This window comes from Vicugna pacos, chromosome 3 (genome assembly GCF_048564905.1).
Source record: "Vicugna pacos chromosome 3, VicPac4, whole genome shotgun sequence".
Taxonomy (NCBI): Eukaryota; Metazoa; Chordata; class Mammalia; order Artiodactyla; family Camelidae; genus Vicugna; species Vicugna pacos.
The window spans coordinates 100,467,390-100,490,977 of record NC_132989.1 but is presented as its reverse complement, the minus strand read 5'-3'; the positions used below and the strand labels follow the sequence as shown (position 1 = coordinate 100,490,977).

At 32.9% G+C, this 23,588-nt stretch overlaps 1 long non-coding RNA gene across 1 annotated transcript in view; it reads left to right on the top strand.

Moving 5' to 3' along the window:
- LOC140689967 (uncharacterized) overlaps window positions 1-23,011 on the top strand; it is a 38,271-nt gene extending 15,260 nt beyond the window's left edge. The window contains exons 2-4 of the long non-coding RNA XR_012065112.1: window positions 10,901-11,004; window positions 21,814-21,902; window positions 22,756-23,011. This is a non-coding gene — a long non-coding RNA (uncharacterized lncRNA). The remainder of the gene's footprint in view (window positions 1-10,900; window positions 11,005-21,813; window positions 21,903-22,755) is intronic.
- The last annotated feature ends 577 nt before the right edge of the window (window positions 23,012-23,588 follow it).

Below are 23,588 nucleotides of genomic sequence, written 5' to 3'. Positions count from 1 at the left end.
TAATTCCATTTTAATATTGTCTTTATGACTCATCAGTAAGTGAGCATAGTAATCAATTAAGTATTCCTCTAATATAATCTAGCTAATATTTGTAAAAGTACTTGATAAGGAAAAACATAAATCAAAAAGGGAGAACATTCTAATGTCAAGATACATATAACTTTTGCATTTTATTCCCTTCTATGTCACATAGCTGTTAGAATTAGGATATGTTGGTAGTTCTCACCAAGCCCTCCTTATTTATAAATCTAGATGTATTGCAGTTGGGATTTTGAGTTAAAACTGGTTATTTTATTAAAATAAACAGCCTGTAAAGGAAGAAACCATTAAGACACAATTTGATATTAGTGGCTTAAATCAAGTCTTTCTTAGATTTTTGCGAAAATAAGTTTCTAGACCACATAGTTCTAGAAAATACTGTAAAATTTTAGGGATCATGGATCATATTATACTCATCTCTTTATCTCAAAAACACAAGATTGACTGGAGTAGGCTTAGATTATTTTTAAGAAAATAAAAAATACTTATTTTTTCATTATCATTAACATTTTCCAGAAAAAAGTTTACTTTGTTTTCTGAGAGTATGGTAGTGGACAATTTCTGATTCAATGTCTGCATTTGAGAGATTCTACAGCACATGCATGAATGGTAATAATCTTTTATTACAGAATAGTTTCCAAAATGATCAGAGAAAGCAATAAAATTCTAATTTAATTCCAAAAATATCATTTGTTTTGGTACATTTGAATCATATCTATGCTTCATTTTATGCAGTGCCAGCAACAGCTTCCACTAAACTACATAATAGTGTTTTCTAAGACATTCAGTTTTTCTGAACTAGTAAATTTTATGAGTGTGGGGTTTGAAGAAGAGAAGAGATATTGGGGAAGAGGTTTGAAAAATATTAAAACATATATTTCTTTGATATATATTGCCATGAATGGACATCCAAAGGTCATGCTACCAGGTTTATTGTCTTTGAAACATAAATTCATCATTTGTAAAATTAGGAACATATTATGGAAAACACGAGTGATCGTAACACCTACGAACGTTTGAATACAAAGCTAAAACTGTTCTTGCTCATGGATTTCTAATTCCATTAAATCATAGAAAATGAGTTTTATGACCAGTCCTCCAGATGGGCAAATGTTCACATGCCACACAGCGTTTCACAGATTTATATGAAAAGCAATCTGTAACCATATGCATATTAGAAATGAGAAAATGAATCTTCAGATATACACGGATTGCTGTTAGGGGTACAGCTGTGCAAATTTGAAGCTTTCCTTCCAGTGGGTTGACCTGCTGCCCCTTTATTGTTTGTCAGCTAGGTGATTAATAGTGATTAAGCTTAACAAAGAAATTAAACTGCTAGACATAAACAGTGTTTTTTTTTTTTTATTAGTAACATGTGAGAATAACCTGTGCATTTACAGTTTTACCCACATGAGATATTAATTTTGCATTATCCACAATTTTCATACCCAGAAATACAAGGGTATTACAGAATCACATATTTAGTTTAGTTTATTGTCATAGAATTTATTTCCTTAATCTTTTGTATAGAAACAAAAGTGTCATTAATATAAAAATAATATCTATCAAATTATTTTGGTCATAATTTAAATGTTTTAATCACTTGCCTAATCAGAGATAATTTACTATCTATGCATTTTCCAAAAATCTGCCTCTTAATCTTTTAATGATAGTATAAATATAATAGCATAAATTCAAAACATAATAGCATAAATAATGATAGCATGAATACTACCAAGGATTTCCCCTCCTCCCTCCCTTTATTCCTCCTCTGCACCACCCTTTCTCTTTCTCTCTCTCCTACTATCAGAATTTAATGATCTTCTAATTTCCTTCTACACATGGTTAGTTGCTAAAATGCAAAGATGTATAAAAGAGCATACACAGTTGTTCTTTTTTTCTTTTCTTTTATACTGAAATAGAATTCTGATAAGATGCATTTAATCTATATAAACTATTCCAAGGAGTTGACTCTTAAATTTTCAATAGGGCAGTTTCTTATTTGACCTAGTGCTTACAGGGCTTGGAATTCTGCCTGGCATATAATAAACTTTCAAAAACTACTAAAATAAAACAATCCCACTGGAGTCTGTGGATACTGTTGTAGATCTTCAGAAAATTAATTACCATTAGAGGGTGAAGTGTAGTATTTGCTTACAGACTTACCTTTCATATTTTCCTCATAGAAATAATGTTCGATGAAATGCTAAGTTCTATATATGAAATTATTTCACATGATGTAAAAGTAATTATTTTTAGTACATCTTGCAGTAGATGTATCATTTATCATAGCTTTTAATGTATTTTATATTTTAAATTCTCAAGATCATTCTGAGCTACTCTTAGATTTCTCTAAATGAATTCTATAATCACACAGATAATCATCTATCCTATACAAGCTTCTCTAGAGAAATTAAGGAGTTAATGTATTTTTCTTGCTTGGTAGTTCCTTCAACAAATTCCTGAGCAGTATAGAATACCACCAGTCCTCTCATTGACCCATAAACGAAATGTTTTGAAGTTTGGTAATTGTAAAAATGTCTTAGATTCTCAAAAATGGAGTTTTTGGGGATGCAAATGAAACTTGAATTTGTGTAATAAGTTGTTAATTATGAAATCAAGCAAATTAATTTTGGCAAAAAAAATGGTAGAATATAAATCATAAATCAGTCCTTAATGTTCCCCCAAATCAGAGTTTTATTCCTGATCCCTGATTCCACTTCATCTTGCTTCCTCTCTGGAAGTAACTGCAGATAAAATACTTAGCTGTTGTCTTTCCATATTCTGTGTTTCTGTTTCTTGCCTGAAATGACCAGACTGGGTAACCATGCCTGGAAACTTCATGGAATTCATAACTCGACCTAATGTTATTGCACAATAGAAATAACATACAATTGGGAACCACTAACCCTAGTTTTCTGTTATGACTTTAAAGGACAAAATCACTTAATTTGACCACACCTCAGTTTCCACAGCTGTAAAATGGAGATATATTTTTAGGTTGTTTGAAAAATTACAGTGTTCTTATGTAAAAGCTGGCACAAAATTTATCTGGAAAACTCTTCTTTCAATCCTTTTTGGTGACATTTCACCTCTCCTTTCAACCCTTGTCAGAGATCTTTCCTTCTTTGGCAGGCAGGACTAGAATTTCTGTAATCATATGGGCGATTTAACTCTTAAACAGATGATTGTGATAATTGAGAATGTTTATACTCTTTCCAAATCTAGGCTCAGCATAGAGAAAACAGCATCTTCTGAATTTTATAAGCTTTTAAATGTTTTAAGGTAAATTATAATCACACATTAAGAGCCAATCTCTACTAATTCAATCTAACTGAAATAAAGTTTTATCTAAATACATAAAAATATTTCATTTTGTATCATGTTAACAGTTTCTGCTGTTTAATTTAAAAGTATACCTTGCCATGAACTAGTTGATGATTTCTTGCCGTACAGAGCTTTAAAAATGGGTAAAGGACATATATTAATAAACCACTTACATGTAATTTGTTGTTTCTAAGTGCAACTCTTCCTCTTAAGCAAGTTAAGCATTCCTTCTTGTAATTCTGTTTAAAAATGCTAATTTGTTCATTTTTTTTCATATTGGAAAGCAAAAGCAGATTTTATATTTTATTCAAATCACGTTTATTTTAAATGAGACTTGTCTAGATAGATATTTTTTTCTCTAGTAATCCCAAACTTTGCTTATTTAAATGTCTCAAAATACAAAAATAAAATTAACGTCCAATATGTTCCTTAGCCATCTCAATATGATAGTGAACTGTGCCAGGTATTATTAACATATCCAAAAGTTTTCCATTGCTTGTCTTGATCCAACTAAATCTACAGTCTTCTGAATCCAAGATTTATGATGGCTTACCTCCCTCACCCCCACAGGAAGAGTAACCTCATGACTGCCTGGTTCCTTAAGAATAGGAAACATAAAAGATTTTTTTTTAAATTTACTGAAGCTGTATTATTCTTACAATACACAGATAATTAAGGCAGACGTATTTTTCTTGCTCATTTGTACATAAAGAAATGAATACATTTACTCCTACAGACAGCTGCCCTCGGAGATGCATCTGTCCAAAACTTACTTGTGTTACCCTGAAAAACCTGAAATATGAGTCCCTTTAATAGCTATGATTTGACATGGCTATGCTATTATCCATTTTCTGTCATCTGCATATAGCACATCCCCAAATCCTATTTTAATCTTATTGACAGAGGGAAGAAAGAATGCTTATTAAATGTTCTAATAATGAAATAAGTATTTACTTTATGTATTCCCTCATATATTCTCAAGTATTAGGAGGTACATCACATCCATTTTTGTATTCCACTGTCCCACACGTACATTTTCTGTAGAAGCTCTCAACATGTTTTGTTCTTGTTTTGTGAGATATTATATCTCATGAACTACATCTATGCTATATTTGTATGTTTTTTCCAGTAACATGCTAAATCCTTAGTCTGTTCTGTTACATTGACTCAGGCCAAGTCAATTCTATTTGCGGTCCCTGCCAATAGAATTATTTAAGGGATACATGTAAAATCTTAAGCCAGACCAATGAGAAAAGTTTTTCAGGTATTTTTCTCCTACGTTTGTTCATGTTCCTGTTTTTGTTTTTCACAAATGGTATATAAGGAAGAGCCCATTTATTTCTTTCTGTTTATGACACTGTTAAAAATAGAAGCACATACGTATCTTCATCCATAGCTCCTGCTATGTAGAGAGAATTGGCCTTAGAGAAAGAAATGAAAACACAACAATATCACAAGGGAGAATGGAGAGAGATCAAACAGGAGAGATGGTGCTCGACTCTGTAGTTCTAGTCATTTCTCAAGCTACATAAATTCCTGATTTTATAAAAGCTACTGAATTCCTAAGCTCTTTGGAATTCACTGCAAAGTAAGTGCTAGTAACCTAATGCTTTAATACTATGACAGATACTTTGAGAATTTTAAGGTGCCCCCAAATTAAGATCTTTCCCCATGCAAGTTCTCAATCAAAGGAAGGAAAAGACAGAGCAGATAGAGAAATAACCATATTGTTGGTATGCTGACACTGGAAAGTATGCCTTGAGTGTTTGACAATAGGGCTTTGATGCCACACTCCAGAACTGGATGAACTTACCCTCCTGGTAAGACCCTGTGCTGGACCTTAATATCTTTCTGGACAAAGCCTATATTTGTAAGTTCTAGTGTGGAATAACAAAGAATGTGTGCTCCAGAGGATAGCCTAACTCCAGATAGACCTGAGGGAGGAAGGCACTCCCCACTTTCCCTTCTAAATACTCAACTGAAGGCAAGCACTTCCTTCTGCCTAGAGGAGGAAGCAATGAACAAGTAGATAATAGAACAGAAGTGTTACACGGATGGGTACCCCTCCTCATGAAAGGAGACATCAGGATTTGTAATAAGTCTTCCCTCCTAATACACACAGACAGGTACATGGTATTTTTAATTAAAAATTGGATGTGGTGTTTTTATAAGAATCATTTTAAGGGAAAAAAAAGCTAAAATGACAGGCAATTTGTTTAAAAATAGTTTGCTGTTATGTAAAACATGACATTTTCTGTTATAAAATTCTACTACTTTTGTAGCCAGTATGCTTTGTGTAATTTAATTAGTTTCTTAAGCATGCTTTTGCATCCTAATTTTATAAAAGTGGTTTGAAACATGAAATTTAGAATGGGAATGAACAAATTTTAATAGAAAAATCAATATTAATCTTTTAAAATCTAATCAGTGTATTGTCAACAAATGCTATTTCAGGGATGTTAGGACTCCAGCCTTCAGTTCCAGGTAATACTTAGTCATATAATTTCTCTTCCTGCTGCAAAGAAATCACATTTCTGTATTACATTCCCTACTTTTTTTTTCTCTTTGCATACATACGCATAGAACTGTAAAATCAGTATAAAAGAGGATAAGAAAGATGTTAACTACTGTAAATTGGGTTTTCTAGAAAAATTTTAGAAAACTACAGTAAATTGGGTTTTCTAAAATTCTACTAAAATAAGACAGCTCTTTCAGAGATTCAAAATGGTGGTCACCTTCTCATTGCCAACTGCGAGTAGGAGGAAAGTCTCACCATTTGTGCTTTTGTATCTGGCCCACTGCTTATTCTATCCCTGTATTAATAATTCAACATGAATACATGTATTTCAATGTTTGAAATGTTGTTGGACTCAGCAAGTGCAAAACTGAAACAAGATGAAATAATTTTCATAAATTTCTCCTACATCTGACAATATTCTTAGGCAACATTCTTCAGACATATGAGTTTATAAATTTTGAAAAATAGGTATAAATTAAAATTTTAGAAACAAGAAATTGAAAATTATATTCTGCCATTTTTGGTGATCACTCAATAGCACAACAATGAAAGCAATTATGTCTGAAATCTCAAGTTGGTATGTCAAATTTATTTAAGCAAAGGTCACTTGTGGATTATCAGTGATTAGTGAGATCAAATAAATAGATATTTTAACTATGACATGGATGCTAGGGTTCTAGGCAAGTAAGTTTTAGCTTGGTGTTTAATTAAACAAGGTGACTAAGTTATTCCAGGAGAAGATTTATATTTATCTTCATATTAGTCCTGAATGCTGCAGTAATAAACATTACCTTCCCAAAGAAGAACCTCTATCTAAATTATCATCTGAATAAAAGTTGCCAATGGAATGTCTTCAGTTGAATTTTTAAGAAGTTATAATCTTGATTTTTATATTCTATATGTCTCTAGTGTATTTGTTGATAATTGTATATTTAAGTCATTATTTTGGGGAGACATGTGACAAGAAATGATGTGCAGCATATTTATTGTAAATCTTAACTCAAACCAAATATAGGATTGTTTTAGAACAAACTAAACTTTCAAATTAAACCATTTCTCATAAATAAAAATAATTATTTAAATGTGACTTTAATGGAACAATTTCTTACCAGGTACTTTTCAATTACCATTAGTCCAATAATATGTATAAAATATTGTATAAAAATGAGTTAAAAATAAAATATCTGAAGACTAACCATAACTCAGGAACCAAGCAAAGTTAAGACACAGACATTCTGTACATGTCTAGTAGGTAACCCTGGCAATCATATCTACTGAAAATTTCAGAGTTGTTTCTTCTGAGAGACTTTCTAAACATTTCAGAGTTTTTTCCAAAGGAAATCTTTATGAAGCAAACAAAGAGATAAAAATTTTTAAAATCAAACTATTTTGTTGTTGTTGTTATGTTAACCTCTATAGAGTACTGCCATCTGGTTCTTACTGTCTCATGTAAATGCTGTTCCCTTATAAAGCTCCTGACATCCTTTGTCATTCAAAAAATTAAAGTTTCTATATATAACACTGTCTGTTACATTTATATATATAGATATTCCATCTGTTATGACAAGGATGGCTAGAAGCAAGACCAGTTATCTCATATAAGAAAAGAATAATAAGCAACAGCAATAACACATACATATATACAGCATATATATATATATATATACACACACATATATGCACATTTTTCCTCCATCACTAATTGTTCTATAGTTTCATTTAGAAGCAGTTATTTTGGATTTTAGCTCGTGCCCTTACTGAAAGTCAGATTAGGTACTATCCTGATTTGCTCTTCATTATAATATAGATTTATTATTTAACAAGTTAAAGAAATGATTTCTTTAAAACAAGTTAAAGAAATGATATTTCTTCACCAAGTTTTAAAATATTAGTTTTCATTTTGCCTCAGAATAAGATGTTTTATTCATTGGAAAAATTCCCAGTCCAATAATACAAAGGGAATAAATTATGCACATTTGGATGGCACTTCGGTGTATTCTTAATTAAGAAATGGTAACCATCATCTAAGGGGACACATTGTATTCAGCAAGTAAAAGAACAGATCCATTAACCCCCATAAATTCCAATATTTAGCACTAGGGATGAATTTTAAATTACTGTTAATTTTTTTCATTGTGTAAGAAAAATAACCTTAGGATATTGTTAAGAATAAGGAATGAATGAAATCTCTTTAGTATAGAGATAAGAAACATCTTGAATATTTAAATATGAAATGTGAACATAATCATTACTTAGAATGTTTTGTTTTTAAAGAAATAGTGGATTTCTAACATTTTAAAGTAGTTGAAACACTGTAGTGTTTAAAAGACACAGCTATTGAACAGGCAAGAATTTCTTTAAGGACACTCTGTATCTTTGAAACTATAGACAGTAGTTTGATTGGATATTCTCTGACGATGAAGAAACCCCCTAAAAATCAGTGGAATATGTTAAAAATTTACTCTGTAGATTTTTTGAGATTGATATAGGTATGTCTTTGAACAGAGAGAAAACAAAGAAGCAGGAAGGTATATTCCTGAATTGAGAAGGAACAATTCAATAAAATATTTTATATATGTTATATATCAAGTTGGAAATAAAAATAGGGTAGAAATTGATATTTTGCTAAAATAGTAATGAGTTAAGATATTTATGTACTAAACGTGTATTGACAAAAACTTAAATATAATAGCAAGCATTTATGGAAATTTTAGAAAGAATAACTTACTTGTTTAAGTAATATTTTCAATTTGGAAAGCAAATGAGTGTTCAGGCCAGCTTGTGAAATATTTATTGATTTGTGAAATTTTGGTGCAAGTGATTTGCTTGTATGTGTGATAGAATTCATTAACCTTTCAATATGTTTCCAAAGATGTGATGACTATTTATGTAAGAAACTGATGGTTTTAAGACAAGTGGTATGGTGTAGTTAACAAACACTGGCTTAAGATTTATAACCAGAGATAGCTACTTATTAATGATTTAATAGCAGTACTAGCTATCACTGTCAGGGCAAAAGGTAAGAAAATGCCAATAAAAGTCAATTGTATGGAATTTTTTTCATGTTAATAAAAAGTATATTGACTTACAGAGACACAGCATACTTAAACATTTAACCTGCAATACCTACATTCCCAAAGTACTTTAAAGTATATTTAAATAATCAAACTCTTTCTCGATATATATATATATATATGGTTAGAATATTGAGAGAGAAGGGGGTTGGTTCGAATTAAGCTACTTTGCCTGTGTTTGCTGCATGATTGCTTTATCTCCCAGAAATCATGACTCTTAAACAGTTATTCAGTATTATAATGTAAACCATATTGTCCCAGTTTCTTTGAAAAGAATAATATCTTAATAATAAAATTGTATCCTAAAAATAATTGGGGTAGCTTTTTTCACAATGTATTAGTTTTTTTTAAATTCTGGAAAATGCATATTCTTGCTAAAGGAATTACTTAATCAAAACTGCATGCTGACTTTCAGGATCTTTCAGGGAAAAATTGTTTTTAAATTAAAGTTAGTATGAATTTATAATACTGTCAGAATAAGTTGACATGTTTACTACAATTGTACCAATATCTAATTTTATAATGACTTTAAATTATTTTTATCAACTTAATTGGCACAAAATATCTCCTTAATTATACTATTATCAGTCCATATTTTTATATCTCTCTTAAAAAGAAATTTATAAGTCATAACTACCAATTAGGCATCTAGTTTCAATCATCCAAAATATCATTGGCTAGAATCTTATTTCTACTTTTTAAATAGTAATAATTAAATTTTATAGACAATATTTAAATAGTTCACTATATTTTAGTAATATTTATAATTGGCATTTTGTTCCACAATTTCTGTTTGCTAATTTTGTAACAGAAATTCAATGAGTAGTGAATTATTGGTTCTTGTACTCATGGAATAGCCTTTATCACCATCACTCTCAAATGATAGGCTACCCCACTGTAGACCTGTAGAACAGTTCCCTTTCCTTAGGTCTTGTAAGGTATCACTCCATCTTACCTCTTGTCTGTTATTGTTAAGAACGGGCTCTCAGACTATTGCCATTCTACTGTAGGTAACATACACTATTAAAAGTATCCTTTCAGATTTTTCTCTTCATAGCTGGTGTTTTCAGTTTCACTATGTTCTAGCTGGTGAGCATTTATTTTGTTTTTCCTATTAAGTAATTAATGTCAACATTTAAGGTAAGATTTATGGCTTTCTTTGAGTTAGAACAAATCCTTAACCTTCATTAGATTTAATTGTTATCGCTACCATTTTCTTAAATATCTATAATTAAAATAATCATTAGGAACATGCTGATGCCCTTTAAAAATGTACACGTTTCTTAACAGCTTTTTCAAGTTTTTATCTTCTCTCTGTGAAGAGTGACGGGTCCTTAGTCCTAAATTCCAGTTGATGAAATACACTAGAATGTGCCCAGGCTATAGTTTATAAAATGTAATTTGTTTTTCCTCCAATAATTACATATTCATCTTATGTATGTTCATTTTTAATATATGTTCCTCTTATTTTGTCTTCCATTTTTATATCATATGCTCTGGTGAGTTAGTTATATGGAATTATATAAATTCTGTTACTTTATTTGTATGTGAGGTAATTAATCATAGTTACTGTAGTTAATTATTTTATCTGCTTAGAATGAATCTCCTGCTTTTTGAGTTTGTTAGGCTACAAATTATCATTGTTTCCCTTAGAGTAATACTAGCTGTCCTGATGAATAGACCCTCATTCATGCCAGTTCAAAGACACTAGTTTTTTGCTTTGTTTTGTTTTGTTTTTTGCTTATATGGCAATAAAATGGTGGTTCTTGTCGGTAGATAACCTAGCCTCCTGCTATCTTGTTGTACCTCTATCAGTAGGAACCTCATCATTTTGTGCATCCAGAAGACAGAAGAGAAAAGAGATAATATGTGAAAAGCACATCCATATTTTAGAATCTTATCTTGAAAATGAAAATGATCTCATCTCTTCATATTCCAATAGGGAAACAAGTCACATGGCCACACGCAGGTACAGGGGACTCCGGGAAGGCAGAACCTGATTCAGCAACTGCTTTCTGGTCACAGGTGTCTGCCATGGACAGAAACGTGAGTTAAAACTGGTCTAGCCATTTTTGCCAGTCCACATTTTTCTTTTCTTCAGCTACCTCTCTCTCTCTCTCTCTCTTCTTCCCTCTATCTTCCCTCCCCCTCTCCATTCATCTCCTTTTTTATTTGGTTTTGTGATTGCTTCACCCAGACACTAGGACCCTCAAATACTTCACAGCTCAGGTAGTCACAGCTCAGTCATCCTTCACTATGTTGACTTTCGGACATTCTACTGATCTACCGGGCTTTGCTGTGGTGCTGCTTGCTATAAGGCTGAGTGTATTTCTTTTAAATCCCTAACTGTGTAGCCTTAACATAAACTATGGGCACACATAAGTGTACAGGCAAGATAGCCTTCCCATCTGAATTTTTAAAAAGTTAGAAAAATGTCAGTATTCATATCTTTCACCTCATTGGTTAAATTTGTTCCTCGGTATTTTATTCTTGTTGATGCAATTGTAAATGTCATTGTTTTCCTTAATTTCTCTTTCTGATAGCTCATTATTAGTGTATAGAAACACTGTTTTTGTACATTGACTTTGTATCCTGTGAGTTCTAACAGCTTTTTTGATGGAATATTTAGGGCTTTTTTTAATCCATAATATCATGTCCTCTGCTAATAGTGACAGTTTTACTTCTTTCTTTCCATTTTGGGTTTTATTTTTTTTTCCCTTGCCTAATTGCTCTGGCTAGACTTCCAATACTATGTTGAATAAAAGTGGCAAGAATGGACATCCTTGTCTTGTTCCTGATCTTAGGGGAAGAGCTTCCAGCTTTTCATTGCTGAGTATGATGTGAGCCGTAGGCTTATCATACACGGCCTTTATTAAGTTGAGGCATATACCCTCTAAACCTGCTTTCTTGAGAGGTTTTATCATAAATGAATGTTGAATTTTGTCAAGTGCATTTTCTGAATCCTTAAAAGAAAAAATTAAATAGGTCCTTGTTCCTAGCTAGACTAGTGATGCTTCCCCTCAGTTATTCCAAAGAATGAAATTCCCACCCCATGGTCCATTCCACAACCAGAAGTCCAGGATGCTAGCAAGATCATCCTGAACTTTTTACTTTGAATTACTGTTTGATTTCTGACTTATGCAGACTCTGTTCTTTTATTTTTTTCTCCTGAGTGCCCCTGTGGCATTTATATCCGTTGCTCTGTAATTAGAGTATTATGGAGAGTTAAATATAAATGGTCCATCTTCCGCAATGCTAGATCACCTTTTTATAAGTACATTTGTTTATATTTTGTGAATTGTATTCGCCACTTATCAACTGTACAAATTCTTCCTCTTTTTTGACTTGTATTATTTTCTAATCTCTATCTTTATTAGGGTCTTAAAATTTTGTCGTATTTGATGTGAATATTTCTGGTTGGTTCAATGCCTCCAAATATTTCTAATGTTAATGTGGGCAACTAAGTAGATAAAAACACACCATCACCAATTTGCATCTTTATTTGATTCATTTTTGGCAATCCTTGTGTGCCCTTTTCTTTTAGTTTTGTTTTTTTTTTTTGGTGTTTTTTTGTTTTGTTTTGTTTTGTTTTCGCTCTGTATATGTACAGTCAATACACTGTATACAATCTGGAATTAAATCCAAAGGGATTGGAACTAAGAAACTGTCAAATCTTTAGAACAGGCACAAGAAAACTGACACACAAAAAATTGTGTGATTATTACAATTGCAACCTCCAGATATTTTGGAGAGAAGCAGACCTTATCTATGTATCTTTTAAAAACAAAGTTAAAGTAATCTGAGAGTTTTTCCTGAGAAATCTAGGACTTTGCACCATAGATAGTAAATTGATCCATGACTCCTTTGTTTCTCTGGGCTAGAGAAGTCGCAGAGATTACTCTTGCCTAAGGGATAGATTTGTGCTCATTTCTCCTTGCTCCTAAAGCACAGTGAATGATAATGACAGGCATTGCTCCATGGCTCCTTCTAAAGTGTCTTTAAAATATATTTCAAGAAAAAATACCTTTCCCCATTCTGATTTAAACTTAGTGCTACCCAGTGATTCTTAGTTGCTCATGAAATTTAAGCAGTTTCTACTCTCTGAAGTTTAAAATTAAGATTGTACAATATTTAGTACTTAAAAATAAAAATTTCTATAATAGCTCTCTTCTAAAAAAATAATTTTCACTTTTGCATATACTTTTCACATACTTGCATCGCAAACTTCACTTTTTTCACATAGTATTAAGAGTATATGTGAAAAGATCATTCTCCATCACAACCTACAACTTCATAATAAAGCTTATCTCAGTATTGATATTTCTAATATCTATCAAGACATATGCCATGATAGCTTCAGACTTGTAGTCCCGTGTGAGGTTGCATTTAACTATGTTTTCATACAAAATGATTCTGATTCTCACTCTGTACTTCACTACTTCAGTGTACTTCAGTACTTCACTTCGTCTATGTGAAAAATTAAAGTCAAATACCTACCACTGAAGTAAGTATAAGTTTAAGAAGGCTTTTATTTTCTAACTTACACAATTCTACAAAACAGAACAATAAAGATAAGGTTAAGTTGTCATACCATAAAGCCCATATATTTTTCCTACAAAATAAATGTAAATGTACATCTTGGGCCTTAAAATATATTGAAAAAAAAATCTTGTGCTGCTAGCTGTCTAAGGTAAATACAGTCCACATTTAATATATCTACCCAATGTTTAGGCAATTTTTCTTGATCTAACAAATATTATTTAGACTCTTTAGATTATCTGCTTCAGATTAGAAAGATTCTGGTTGATCATAATCAATTTTTTATGAGAAAAATTTGGCGATTACATTTTCTGTTGTACATAATACAATGAAGTGTTATTTTACTGATTAAATACATATTGTTTACTCATCTAAAATACACATACATATAATTTTTTGTGTGTATACATACATTCTCATTTACATTTTATGTATGTAATAGGACGTTTCAGTAAGTATAATCAAAGTAGTCAGCATGTTGACAGTGTTGTTTCAAACTTGCGTTAGATTTTCTAGTGTCTAATTACTGACACATATTTTTATTTTGTTTGCTTCGTTATTTGTTTTTTCATGTTTTTTCCCCTCATTAACCTAACTGCTGTATCATTGGGTTAAATTCACTGGATAGAAGAGAAAACTTTCTCTATCAGTAGTCACACATAATGTAAAGATGATTCATAGTGACTTTTAAACATAATTTATTTATTTTAATTATAAAATCATACATGATATGTTAGAAGAACTATCAGGAAAGAGAGGTCTAAAAACAAAGTAATCTGTAATTCAATTTTAGACAATAGCATTTTTACTATATTTCCTTCCAGATTATTTTATACTTATATTCACACATAAATAAATATTCAATGCAATCATAAAGTTTCCATATTTGTGTAACCTGAATTTCTCTTGATTTTAAGAACTTGATATTATTCCATCATATTAAGCTCCATATTTTCCTTGACTAATCTCTTACAGTTTCTAAATTGCATTTTTTGAATATAACAGGAAATTACTGGTAGTACTTGCTTATTTAGAAAAGATAAATTTCAAGGTTTTGTTTATCTCAAAATATATATTTTATGCACTTTGAAAATATATTGCCAAATTATGCTGCAGAAACTTTAATAAATTTATATTCCAAGAATATACGTCAGAATCTATATGCTGCTCTTTTACCAACACAATTAAAAATATATACTAGGTAGATCATGTATTGTTTTGCCTTTGCATGTTTTTCAACAGTCATAGGCATGGTGGCAGAAAAACAGTATGAAAAACTTCACAGAAAGTATTCATTTAAGAGAAGCAGGCTGAGGGGATTTAGGAATCATTCAGAGAAACACCAAATGACTCTAAGACCAAAAGTGTTTCCAAACTATAATAAATGTTCTCCTGTACTCTTCAGATTCCTCATTCTCTCCCCGACACTTCTAGCCTGAAATATTCATTCTCTGGTGCTGGAAGTGTGGAAATACAGACAGACAAGAGTTCTCCACTGAGTCACTTCCATATCTTGCCATGGGCTGAAGAGAGATGCTTGCCCAAAGTCATCACCCACTCCTTCAGGCAACCCATGTGCAAGAACAACTGACTTGGCAATATAAAGACCGGATCCCTTACTCCAGTATGGCACAACTCCGAGGGGCCGTTCTGGTTCCAGTGCCCCCTTTGGGTGGGGTCCTTGTCACTTCCAATAGGGTCGTTATAGTTCAATTCCCCTACTACTTAATCCTCCTTCTTCACTCCCTTAGAGATTTTGATTCAGAGAATCTTTATCATAAAATTCCAGCATGTAAATTTCCATCTCAGAGGACATTTCCATCTCCTGGAAGAAACCAAACTGCAATACCTATTGTAATCCTGACAACACCAATAAAAGGGGAAAATAGCAATAGTTTTTAATTTTATTTTCCCTATGTGACAGTTGGAAAGAGATTGGTTAATCCTGAGACAACCTTATTCTTTAATACTAAAGTATTACTAGGAAGGGTAAATTAACCAGGAAATAATACAGAAAAATAAAAACGAGATGGTCAGTGGCTCCTGGAAAAAGAAAAATAAACATTGTGCACCTTTTGAAGTTTTCCTCCTTTACTCTAGATGAGCAATTCCTTGAACAACACTTGACACTTTGACCATATGTTTCTCCATTTCGAGGGAATTGAGGATCTGCTAAGGAGATTGGAATGAGAAGGAAACTCCTTAGAGCTTGCTGTCTCTGAAACGCGAAGTTCCTGGGGTAAACCTGAAGTGGAAAAAGCTATTCAGAAACTTAAGATACACTGGATAAGAATAAAACATGCCTCAAAGCAGACGTGATTTGAGGTCTCAAAGATTAAATCTACCAACAGTAGATACAAAGTATAAAGACCAGAACCCTGCAAACCTGGCCCTTAGGTCTGATCTATGAGGAGAGGAAATCCAGTCTCAGACAAAGTGCATATGAAGCCAGGGAGAATGGTTACATATTTCACTAGGGAAATATCTAGTTTAGTTAGGGCTGTCCATGTTAAAAATTAATAAGATTGAAGGAAATATGGCAAAAATTGTGGAGCAAATTTTAAAAAAAGGGAACGAGGGAATTATGGCTTACCAAAGTTTAAAGTCCACAAACATACTTTTCACTCTAAGGATAATAAAAATAACTTTAATATCAATAAAAAGGAATTAACAGATAATGCAGAACTAACTAAACAAGCTAAGGACAAAAGCAAAATTATTATGGAAACAAACATGAATAAGGAAAAAATACAGTAGCAGAATTCCCTTGTATCAGTGCCTAAAGCAATAGACTGGAAGACAGACTTAGGACAATAACTGAGAAATCAGAGGGAAAAATTAAAGAACATCAACCAGAAGAAAGACAATAATTATGAGGTAAAATTTTCAAGAATATTCAAGAAATGGATGATTGATTCACCTGAAGTGTAAAGCACAAAATATGGAAGAGAGAAAAATATTTTAAAATAGAATATAAATTTATAACACTTAATGAGAAATGAAGAAGACAGCTAAAAGGAAAAATCACTTGCCAATATGAATTAATTAAAGTACAGTCAACACTTCACGTATTATGTTACAGCTATTTGAAGCACCCCCAGGAATGGGTGAAATTTAAGTCAGTTAAAGGGACAAAATCAGAATGATTTCACACTTCTCCCCCAGAGTATTCAATGGCAGAAAGTCTTAAGGAATAATTTTTTAGGGCAATGAAGGAAATCCAAACTGTCACATGACTAAAATAAAAATTGTAGTGATCATTTTCCTACTTTACCTGAGCTAACTGCTCACATGGTTACACTTAAGATTGACTGCCAGCAGTAGTAAATGCCTTTTCTATGAAATTTGCATTTTAAGGGTCCTGTCCCTTAACTATTTATGTCTTTTTCTCCCCACGTTAACTTACTCTAAGTGCTGGACTCCAACACTCCTTTGACTGCACTGAGAACTCCCACCCATTGATGCCACAAGTTTTCACTATGCATCAGTCATTTCCTTGCTTCCTTTCTTAACCATACCGCCGCCTAAAGTCTTAGGCTATTCTCTCCATCTGTCATATGCAACTGGACAAACCTCGTAGCAGTTATTGATCTATCCCGAGTTTGCACCTAAGTGCTTGAATATCACTAGAAAAATAATATAACAATGTTACATAGTCCCACCTTATGTATGTACACAAATCTCAGATGGGTACTACTACATGTATCTATTAACTTCACATTCCCATTCTCTGGTATGGCCATTTTATATCCTATCTACCTTCCCCTGCACACTCAGCAGAAAACTTTTCCCAACATTTTGTTTGAAAAAAAGCAATTGGAAGAGAAAACCTCATATTTTTACTCCCATATCTAACAGTGTTTCTTCATCTGAACACTTATGTTCTGACTTCACACGTATGACAAATAAAGAAATGCCCTTACTTCTATCTAAGGTCTTGTAACTGACCAGGACTCAATAGGACATTCCCGAGACAGACCCCTGCTCCCCAGACACCGTGTCCTCTTCCTGCCTGTTGTTCATAGGAAAGCTATGGTCTCCCAGGCCTCTCCTGAGTCACAAATCCTGACTCAAGAATTAATGGTTAAAAGGATGTGAACATGTAGTGACAAAAGTAGCCATTGGGCCAGGAAAACTGGTAACAATTTAAACAGTGAATCAGCCGTACGGCAGGCACAGAATCTTTAGTTTCTCCCTGAAGTACCTAAATAACAGTATCTGATGCACATATCTTGAATTGCTTTACAGATGTTAAACCCCCACCAAATGGAAAAAGTTACCTATGTAATAAGCATGAGCATATAGCCCTCAGACCTACTGGAACCTAAGGATTGATAATGTTAACCCCTGTGACACAGCCCTGTTACCTCACCTTCAGCCAATCAGAGAATTGTGCACAAGCTGATCACACACCCTGCAACTCCCCTCCCTCACTTGGCCTTAAAAATGCTTCCCTGAAACACATTGGGGATTTCAGGGTTTTTCTGAGCACTAGTCGCCATTCTCCTTGAATGGCTCGTGCAGTAAACCTCTTTCTGCTCCAGACTTTGACATTTTGGGTTGTTTGGCCTTACTGTGTATAAGGCACACAAGCTTGGGTTGACAAAAGTCTTTCATTTGTGATCTGATTGCCACACTCTCCATCAACTCAAGGATTTCAGTACTGCAGTTTTCCTCTGTCATCCTTTATCATCAAGCTCTTTTTCGTCTATATCATTTGTAAAGTTCTATTTTTTAAGTCGATATTAGAAAAAAAGTTCCCTTGACCCAACCTTTTCTTCTAGGAATTTTCTAATTCTCTGCTGTCCATTGCAAAAATTGTAACCTAAAAGTGATGTCTATATTTCTGTTCCTTTCTGCTTTCCCATACACTCTTTTTAAGCCATTTCATGTGGACTTTTACATCCACTTAGCTAAAAAAAATCATTAAAAAATTACTTTGTAAGCTGAATGAATATTAACATACATTTACACAACTAATGTTAAGTGGTATTTATATATTGAACTATATTATGAGGACTGTTACAAGCTTCCTACTGTTACCCTCAATTAGAGAATAGCAGTAACTAGATTCTTATGAATAAACATGAGAAAAAATAAAATTTGTAATAAGATATCTTTACTTTCAATCTTCATAGATATTAAAGAGGGAGGCAAAACACATTCAGAGAGAGTATTAGTAACCAGGTGCTCATACACAGAGTTTAACAAGTGGTGTATCTCTGCCCTACCATTCACGCAGGTAGAATTTGGGAAGTTTCTATTTCCTCTTAAATGTTTGAAAGACATCAAGTAGAGATCTGTATTAGCCAGGTTTTCTCAGAGAAACACAATTGAGATGTATGTATAGAAAGATTTATTATAAAGTTGGCTGATTATGCAGGCTTGGAAGTCCCACAGTCTGCCTTCTGCAAGTTGGAGACCCAAGGAATGCCAGTGATTTAGCTCAAAGGTCTGAGAACAAGGGAGCTAATGGTGTATTTTCCACGTCTAGGTTTGAAAGTTGAGAACCAGGAGCACCAAAGGGAAGAGAAAAAATCACTGTTCAGGGCAGCCAGTCATGCAGAGAGAGAGAGAGAGAGAAAATTATCTCTTCCTCCAAATTTTTGTTCAGTTCAGGCCCTCAAATTACTGGATGATGCCCATTCACATGTGGAAGGAAGTTTAGCTAACTCTATCTACCGATTCAAATGCTATTCTATTTTGGAAACATTCTCCCAGATACACCCAGAAATAATGTCTAACCAGATATCTGGACATCAGTGATCCAGTCAAGCTGACACACAAAATTAACTATCACAAGGTTTTACGTTTCAAAGGCTGAGCTATTATTTATTTTAATATCATGTATATTTATTTGGTATCTGTTATAGCATATAAAACCACTAGTTAAAAAACAGACCCATCTGACTGATGTTTATATTTGGAGTTTGTACCTTTAATTCATTAAAAAAAATCAGTATATCTATTATTTGTGGCCTGGCACTAAAAAATGTTTATCTCCTGATATTTGACCAATAATTTTCCAATAGCTAGAATTTTAAATAATTATAATACAGCATACTGCAAAACACTTTTAAAAACAAATTTAAAAAAGAAATAGTTTTTAACTTCTGAATTGGAAATCAAACTGAGTTTTTGAGAAAGCTAAAGTAATTCCTATGATTATTAATAAAACAAAGATAGACCATGGAAAAAAAAAGTTCCAAAGCTGATAATAAATAGTTTATTTTGATTTTGTACAAATATATGTATGTATGACATATATAAGTATTTATGTGTATATTTATAACCAACACAAAGTATTCTTATATAAGAAGATACAGAAATTTTAAAAAACATCACACACACACACACACACACACGTCTGAACCTTAACTCTGGACTTAGCCAAGAGGTCACAGTCCAAGTATGATGGAAGTGACATCGTACTGATTTTGAGCTTAGGCCTAAAAAAATCTTGACCTATTTCTATTGCCCTATTGCTGTTCTTTGATCTCATGTGACTGTGTCTCACTTACTTCTGTGATCTCAGGAGAATGAAATCCAGAGCAACATATGTCATTTTTTCCCTGGCTGACTGGTAGAGTCACAAGCAAGTTTGCCCAGGATGCGCAGACTGGGTAGCATAGCCCAGTAGAGAACATCTTATATCAATCAAGCTGACCTATAGATGCGTAAACAATAATATATTATTGTTGTTTACAGCTGCTGACTTTTGTGGTGGATTTAGACAGTGATAAAATAAATTAAAATATTCTTTACCACTTAATTAGTGTGGAAAAGGATATTTAACAATAAACATTAGAACATTGACTTTACCTGAGTGTGCCAATCACAGTTGCGGGCAGCAACGTTTGAACTGCACTTACTTCATGCCTGAAAAAAATGATGAAGTTAATACCAAGCCCTTTATCTGTGGAATCTCGTGGAAGACAAATAGTTCTCCTATGGCGTGAGAAATATATAAGAAAATTCACCACCAACCTCACTGACTGTCAGTTTTTTTTATAGACACAGTATCATATCCAAAAGAGTTCTTTTTTTCCTGCTTTTCCTTAAGTAGTTATTAAGAATCCAAAAAGTGGTAAAAACATGATTTCCAACATGAAGATATTTTCTTACACCCAAGTCCCACCAGGTTTGCTACAACTTCGTAAGTAATAAACGTTTCACCCATTGGCCAAGAGGAGAGAAGATACTACTTTATTGCCTAACCACTGCATCCTCCAGATAGCTAACAGCCTGGTTGTTACAACTTTTGTTTCACATAATTTAACTGGTGTATAGGGTGAATTAAGAATGAAGAGAGAAAATAATCTTTTGGTAGCATTAGTATATTCCCATATTGAGCTTTGCTAAGACATGGATTGAATCCATAGAAAGAGACCCTGGTGAATGTAGAACTGTGGGTGTTCTGAATGCATCAAAAGGCTATGCCAGGGAGAAATCCTTCAAGATGCTAACACTATTGCAAATAAATGGCATTCAGGCTGGGATGTTGTATTAAACAGGCAGAATAGAGAAGAGATATTTAAGACTTATGCATTTGGTCATGGTTTTTTTTTTTGAAGATTTACTACTGTGCCATATTTCACCTGGATAAACTTTGATCTCGCCCAACAATGTCTCGCCTGTTTACTCACAATTATTTATCTAATTCAGTCCTGGAATTCAACAGTTTTTACACATCACCACTCAGCCAACTCCTAAACCACCTTAGATTATCATGTTTTCACTGCTCACATTTGAAAATTAAGAATATATAGATGCTTTCATTAAATATATTAAACTTAGAAAGATTTCTTAGTTTTTTAAATTATAGGTCAAGATTTTTGCATACATACATTTTTCTTCTGATATTCCAACTTTTAAACAAATACTTAGAGTTCTGACTGTGATCCCCATAGGATGAAAAAGCTGTCAAAACTACCAACAAGTGAAATGCAGTGAACAAGGAGAGAAATACATAGAGGGACTACTGTATATTGCTGTGTTAACAAGCTAAGAGTTTTTATGGCATGTGATCACTTAAAACCGTTCAATCATCTTGTAAAGGAAATATTCCAAAGTTTATAAGATTTTTCAGAGCATATTAAATGAGTGTCTTAAAACTATAACCTTCAAGTACATGAAGGAGTATTATAACCAGCTGCTCTTCATTTCCATTGAGAGTAGAAGACATGGAAATATGTTTAAATCACAGCAGGAGTGATTTAGATTGGACGCCAGGAAGATACACTTGACAGAAATTCATACTAGACCCTAAAAAAGATCTCCTACCAAGGGAGACTTGTAAACTCCTTTTCCATACAGGTCTTTGCAAGTAAATTAGATTCTACAACTACTGTGGTGACCATGAATTCTTGCAAGTAGGTCAAGGAGGTGAACCATGAAATGTTAAGGTAACCAGAAATCTTATTGCCCTGTACTTGGAGGATAGAGGTTGTCTTATTGTACTCATTCCCTTTCTCACATACTTGACTTCTTTTTTTCTCCCTTATTTAATATGAATCCTAATGACAATGTCAGTGTAAATTCACTGTTTCTTTGTTCCCACTGCAGTGCTTTGTTATGAACAATAAACGCCTATACCCCAATAAAAGATATAAAGGGAGCTGGAATGATACCATTTTTATTGAATTAATTTATTTCTTATTTCTCTCAATACTAAAATATGCCATGTATTTTTCATTCTGAATATTGTATTTTACTGAAATTATGTATTATTCCCTTAATATTTCTTTTTATCTCAGTATTTGTACTAAGAAGATAATATGAATCAAAAGATACTTTGCATTCAGAAAATATTCTGCTCTATTTTTGAAAACACATTTGAATGAGTTGGGAATAAGGTAGCCCTATGAAAGAGCAAAAACACTCAAAAGGGTACTTTTCCTTTATTACTATATTCATCTAGGTTATGTTTTTCTACTTAATGTAGTATCCATAACAGAATAAATTAAAATATTATCTCTGCAACTAAACTAGCTGTCTACATTCTTTTTATGTTAGGGGTTGGAGTTGATTTATTTTAATAGCCTCAATAATTCCTCCGACCCCATGTGTAGGCTATTTGGCTATATCTTTGCCATACTCCTATCAAGTAAGTAGTAGGGTTTAGTTCCTCATCCACTACATCTGAGCGGGAAGTATGACTTCCCTTGATCAATAGAATGGTATACAGATGACATTTTAGAGTTCATGACTTCTCAAGAAATCCTTTAACTTCCATTCTCTTCCTCTTTTAACCATGAGGCCACTATATAAGGCCACACCACTAGAAGACGGGGAAACACATGAATGAGAATTGAGGAACCACAGTCCATCTGTAACACACATCAGTCACACATGTGAGTGAAGACATGTGGGACCATTCAACCTCTGTCAAGCTGTTTTATGACTGCAACCATGTGAGCACCCTAGGAGAAACCTCTTACAAAGCCCCTCATCTCAGCCCAGTTCACGTTTCCTACCTACAACATCATGAGCAATTAAAATGGCATTGTTTTAAGCTGCTGTGTTTTGGTATGGTTTGTTAAGGATCAATAAACAACTCACAGTTATATTATGGACATATTACACCATCAGTTTATGATTTACAAACAAAATAAATTATAACATGAAACATGCTTTTACTCACGTGAAAATAATATTCTGTACTGCATAATGCATGATAACAAAACCATTATGGGTGAGAGACAAGTATCATTATATTAGATAATAAAAAAAAGAAGGAAGACATATTTAAAGGGAAAATGGTAGAGATGAAAAAGAAAAATAGAACTATGCAACCGATAGGATAAAGGTTTCAGAAGGTCATGGACTATTTAATATATGGCATATTTAATATATGTATATAATTTTTTTAATAATTCTTTGGATATTATTGACATAAACTCTACCTCAGTTTCTCACTTCAGTTTTCCAATGTGACCCCCTCTCCTTGTCCTCATTGTACTTTATAAATTGTCCTTTCTTAGCTTTTTCATAGGTTCTTATTTATTTGCCAAGTCTTTCAAAGGCATAAGTAAGTAACATTCAGTGGGACACAAGAGAATAGGGAAAGCAAATGAACCCAAGTGGCACAG